The sequence below is a fragment of the Condylura cristata genome, unplaced genomic scaffold, assembly GCF_000260355.1.
Source record: "Condylura cristata isolate star-nosed mole 26May11 unplaced genomic scaffold, ConCri1.0 scaffold00026, whole genome shotgun sequence".
NCBI classification, from domain to species: domain Eukaryota; kingdom Metazoa; phylum Chordata; class Mammalia; order Eulipotyphla; family Talpidae; genus Condylura; species Condylura cristata.
The window spans coordinates 27,171,883-27,178,222 of NW_004567127.1; positions in this window are offsets into that span (position 1 = coordinate 27,171,883).

A 6,340-nucleotide genomic window follows, 5' to 3' on the forward strand; every position below is an offset into this window, starting at 1 on the left:
CCTGTTCTGTTCCCTGCTCTGTCTCTGGTGAAGCCTCTCACCACCCCTGAGCCTCTGGCCTGTACCCCAGTTCTGTATGCACAAATAAACAAATCTTTAAAAAAATAAATAAATAAATAATAAAAAATTCTACAATGATTCTTAAAATAATTACTTGTCAAATTAGGAACAGTGATGTCTGTCTTAGTTTTGCTAAAAAGCATCCATGAAAAGCATTAAGTATAAAATATGACATTGATAAAATATAAAAATAAAAAACTTGTATCAACAAAAAGCTCCACCAAACAAAAAATGAGAAGTCACACACAGTAGAAAAAATTTATACCAAAATATATAGCAAAGGTCTTATATCTGGCATAAATAAGGAAATCATACAATCTCTGTAATGAAAATGCAAATAATCCAATAAAAATGGTGAACTTGAACACTTACAGAAAAGTTAAATGTGTATCTAATAAGCACATCAAAAAGTCATCATTGGCAAAAATAAGCACATCAAAAAGTCTTCATAGTCACTAAGAATATGCACACTGAAACCATAATAATACATTTCATATGCACTAGAAATGACAAATTAACAAAACTAATTGACACAAGCTATGCAACGTCTATTGTCTGACAGATTCCGGGTAGATCGGAAAAAGCTCTGAAAAATCAGACTTTCCACTGTTAACTTATGTTATGACCTCCCTTTTTGTATAATCATAATATCAAAATATTCTGAGCAACTTTCAGTTTACACTTGAATTGCCTCAGCTGCATAAGGCCTACCTGCCCTGACAAACAAGCACAGCACCAGGGTGAGAAATTCCTCTGAAGTCAAGTGACTTGACTACTGGCTGATAAATAAAGGCAAAAGGGCTGTTTTTGCAAAGTCTCTCTCACTGCCAGATGGAGGAAAACCCAAATCTTATCATTCTTTTATCTCACCTAGCCTTCTATTCAGCTTCTAAAGAATTACTAGAATTTCCTATTGTTTGGCCTTTAGATGTGGGAATTCATTCAGATTGCCTGATTTGGAATTAGTCAGGTTTTCTATCTGCTACTCCACAAAGGAATCCACAAAGTCTTCTGACTAGTCTTGTAGGTCTTTAGATAAGGAAATTCACCTATGTCTCCTATTCAGAGATTTGATTTGCCAAGGAATTTCCTCTTCTGCCTCCCAGGATGTCTCAGGTAGAAAAACAAAAAACCCCTTCAATAGTAGATAAGGTTTAAGGGACTTTATTTTAGTTAATCTCCACTACAGTAACATTATTATTAAACTTTGTGCACCTATGTATCTGTTTTTAACCTTGATTGATTTTAGAATGTTATAATCTCAAGTAAAGGTCAAAACGACCCCAGACTATTCTTAGAAAAAAAGATGATTGTAATCTCTCTGCCCCGTTCATGTGCTGATGTCATCCCACTGCTTGCTCCTAATGTATAAAATAAACTTCTGCAAAAGGCAGAACAGGAAGACTTGCACGCAATTCCCATTCCCGTGTCTTCCTCACACCTGCTCCCCCTTTTCCCTTTTTCCCCTTTTTCTTGGAATCTCCGCTGCCAATGCCATTCCCACCTTGAGACTCTGTCTGTTCTGCCCCGCCCTCCCCCCCATAATCTGTGATCAAGGAACAAAGAGTCCCCAACAACTAATAATACCAAACTGTGAAGATATAAGGGAAACAAAATATTATCTTGTGAGAATGTGAAATAATATAATTATTTGCAAATACATTTTGTAGTTTCCTACAATGTTAGACATCTACTTATCATATAAAGCAATTCTACTTCAAGATATTTACCAGAGAAAAATAAAATGCCCCCCCCAAAGCCCTAAACACATTCTGTGAGATACATTCAAATTGAAACAATTCAATATTATCAAAATGAGAATGGGCAATCAAATTCCATGGTATAGTTATAAAATGGAAAATACATTATTCAGCAACTTATATATGTATACATAAACACAAAATAAATAAAGTATATATATATATATAAATATATATATATACATGCATACATTTGTCAACATAACAAATTTGTTAACCACTATATTTGAAGGCAAATATAGTACATATTATATGATTCCATTTCTATGAACAAAGGCAGCAAATGAAATATATATGATTAACACCAAACCAATCATTTCTGGGGTGAAGAGGATATTTTATATCTTTATTAGGAAGATTATTACACAGGTTTATCTACTGCTCAAACATCACATTATATACTTCAGATCTGAGTATCTGCTTGTATGTGAATTTCAACTTAATGGAAACTTTCTATTAATGAAATAAATATTATCTTTATCAATGTGCATATTTTGTTCCAGGCACAGTGCCATTTGACAGGCCTTATTTGATCCTAATAGAAAGCCTACCAAGACAGATACTATTATTTTCAGGTTTTATACATGAGAAAATTAAAATTTAGGGAGACTAAATAATATGCCAAAGATAACCTGTAGAGCTCAAGGCAGAGCATATTTTAAATCCCAGTTTTGCTAAAAAGCATCCATGAAAAGCATTTGTTGGAGCCATTGGAAGAAAGCAGTCAGGCAACGTGGAGACAGAAATTCAAGATTTAATATGGGCTTCAGAATACGGGCCAGCCAGGACCAACACCCTCTAGAGTGTGTGGCCCTGAGCAGTTAGGGACACCAGTTTTTATACACTGCAGGCAAGGAAACGAAACATAGTTGTTACAAAGATAACATTCTTGCAGTGGCCCCTTGGATCTTCTGACCCCATCGTATGACCCGTATCCTGGTCCTGTTGCAGACAGTAATCAATTTAACCAATTTTACAAGTTTTCTTCCCTTTACAGCAAAGGGAAGCAGCAAGCAGGATACAGGAGAGGAAAAGGCGATTAACACAAAATGGCGTTAGCTTGGTTCAATACAGGTCCAACACATTAAACATGAAATATCACATTGATAGATTATTTAAAAAAAAAAAAAACAAAACTTGTATCATCAAAAACTCCACTAAACAGAAAATGAGAAGGCAAGTCAAACCCAGGAGAAAAGAATTTGGCTCTAGGAATTAAAATGCAGCATTATGAAGCTATCTGCTGCCCTGAAGTACTGATTGGTATGATCTCTCTCCAGGGAACTGAACAGGAAGCAGCAGACCTCTCCTGTCCAGTCCACTGCTCCCCTCAGCAGTGTATTTCAGTCAATCTGCCTATTCTGTCTCCCACTCTGTCTCCCATGAATCCTCTCACCCCCTGCCACTCTAGCCTGTACTCCAGTTCTTATGTACATAAATAAATTAATCTTTAAAAAAAAAAAGCCTCAGTTAATCTGATTTTAAAAAAGCCAAAATTAATCTGAACTCTTCAGCATTGTTAGCCACTGTTTCTCAATAACAAGATTACAACAGTTACTAATTCACTGTATTAATCATCATGTGTAATAAACTTTGGAGGAAACATGATAAGGTATAAAGAACAAACTTCCCAGAGTCAGAACTCTGGTTCTTTCAACTTCAAGACCATGGGGGACATTTTTCATTTCTATAGATCTCATTTTCTCATCAGTAAATTGGGGACGACACAGACAATATTCATGTATCTTTTCAGTTAAACATTCAGTGATATACACTGTAAATGTCATAGGGAATGGGATGAAGGAGGTATCTCTAGCTCCTCCAAATAGTTCCTTTAATTACAGTGTAATGTTGATAAGAATGTCAGTATCTCTTACTGAACCAAAATAAATTGAAAATCTTTTGATTTAGTTATTTCAATTTTATTATCCTTATATGTCATGGATAAGTCAAGTACCTCACTGCCCAGTTTACTAGATAAGCCTGATTCAGAAATGAAGTCTTCTATCCCCATGCTTTGACCTTAGTGTTTGTTTTGTGCAATATAGCAATGTGTGAGTTCTGTTGTTTGGATCTCGAGGGACATCTTCACTTCCATCATATGTTCTTGTGTAAGAACATCAGTGCTCCACAGTGACAGAGAATTTACTTCCTTATCCAAAGCTCTTTCTGGAGCACCTCCAAGAATGACTGGCACATGGTATATGCTCATTGAATATTTGTTGAAATCTAATTTATTAAGTATCCTTCAGAAACAGCATGACAGCTAGCTTACTTTTACAAAATTTGTGTATGACTGCATGGATGCCAAGTAGACTATTCTTTTGTAATCTCTGGGTATATACATATTTTTAAATGTCAAAACTATGGTCTGAAAATCACAGGCATATTCAGTGTTTCCTCAGTATGGTACCAGCTTTGAGAACTTAATGCTGTGCATTATCTTGTAATAATGCTCATGTTTTGGGCAATCACAACACGAAAAGGATGCTTGTCCTTGGCTACATCTTTCAATAATAACAGCCCCAGAGACTTTCTTACAGAGTTGGAGTCACAGGAGTGTCTTTTAGTGTGAGGATGTAATAGATAGGTCTGATGAAGGCAGACAAGTATGGAATTATCATATGAATTACCTCTTTCTTGGCTTCAGAATCCCTAAAAGCATCCTACAAAAGAGAGTTTAAATTGCAGGGAAAAATAAAGGACAAAGAAAATTCCAGCAAATGATTATAGTTATAATATATGGCATTTCCTTGTTTTTATTTGAGAGGTGAACCAGTCATTATTTTTATTTTGTAAAAATGTTAACTGTCGTAAAAATCACAAATATAAGTAACATTATTGTAACCACCACAATCTAACACATTTGCATGAGCTGATTTCAAATATTTTTAAAAAATCAGAAAATGACATATGAATTTACCAAACTGTAGGAAGAATTTCGATTTAAAACTATCAAATCACATTGCCACTAACAGCATCTCAGATTTCTGTTTTCTGCACAACCTCTCCAACACTTATTGTTTCTGGTCTTTTTTAATCCACTTTTGAGCATCGGGTTGTTTCCATGTCTTTCCAATTGTAAATAAAGCAGCAATAAACATGGGGGTACAGGTATCTTTTTCAGTCAGTGTTTTTGTGTCTTTTGGGTGTTTCTGGTCTTTTTATGTGAGGCATTCTCACAGCACAATGTGGTATATCACTGTGGTTTTGATTAGCATTTCTCTGATGATAAGTGAGGGATAACTTGATAAGTGATAGCTTTCCCATGTGTCTGTTAGCTATCTATATGAATTCTTAGGAAAATAATCTATTTAGCTCTTCTACCCATTGTTTTATTTTTTACTTTCTATTTTTAATGACATAACATTGTTTTATATCCTTATTAGTATTTTTACAGGTAAAGTCACCATAGCTCTCCTGATGTCCTTTTTTGAGTTCGGGGTTCTTGGGTTCACTCTGGGAAAGGTTTCACCAGAGCTCCCCTTTCAGCAGCACATGGCGAGAATCTTCATGAGACAGAGATTCAGTTATAGTTAAAGAGTGAGTTTATTTGAAAGAGACAGGAGAGGAAAAGATACTTGCATAGGTGCAAGTGGGCAGGAAGAGCTGCCCCAAAAGGGGCAGGCTTGCAGAGGGCGGAGCCTGCATAGTTGCAGGCAGACAGCCTAAGGAGAGAGCAGCCTCCTCTGGGGGAGGTCAATGCAGAGAAGTCCCAGCATGGTCACAGGCTGGCAAGGAGGATGCTGCCCGAGGGAGACAGTGGGTGGAAAGAAACACCTGTGTAGGCACAAGTGGGCAATGGAACAGCTGCCCCGTGATGATGGAGAGACTGCCCTGATAGAGGCAGTTTCTCCTTGGGAGGGGCTCACTCCTTGTGAGCCTAAGTACAACTTGAGAGGACTGGAGATTTCTGATGCGCTTAGTCTCCATGTCCTTTTTTACCTTTTGGGTCTGAGCTTCAGGCACAGCTCCCAACAGTCTGTTATCTGCTGGGACCTCTTGGAGACATCCATGCATCCCGGACATCCTGGACATCAGGCTTTGGTGCCTGAGGACCTTGATGTTATGGCTGTGTCAGCTGCAGCACTAGCCCCTTCTATCTGTCCCCTTTGTGTGACTCAGTCTTGTGATGCCTCCCCTGCATTCCTTCCTCCATCACTCCCATCACCAAGTACCAATAATCCTCCGTCATAGTCTGTGTGTTCTTTCCCTTTACCCTGCACAACTATCATTCTCACCTCCTCCATCAGGATGCCTCATTTCTGTGCTCAGCTTTCAAGGGTTGTATTTAAATGTTTGTCTTTTCCAGACCACTTGTGTAATTTCTCTATATTCCACATATAAGTAACACTATTCTTCTCACTTATTTCACTTAGCATAATCTCTCCCAGTGCTGCAAATGGCATGAGTCTATCTTATTTTGATTGCTGAGTAGTATTTCATTTTGTACACAGACATGTTCTTAATTCACTCATGTATTTTGGGACACTTAGGTTGTTTCTGAAGTGATGAGTTTA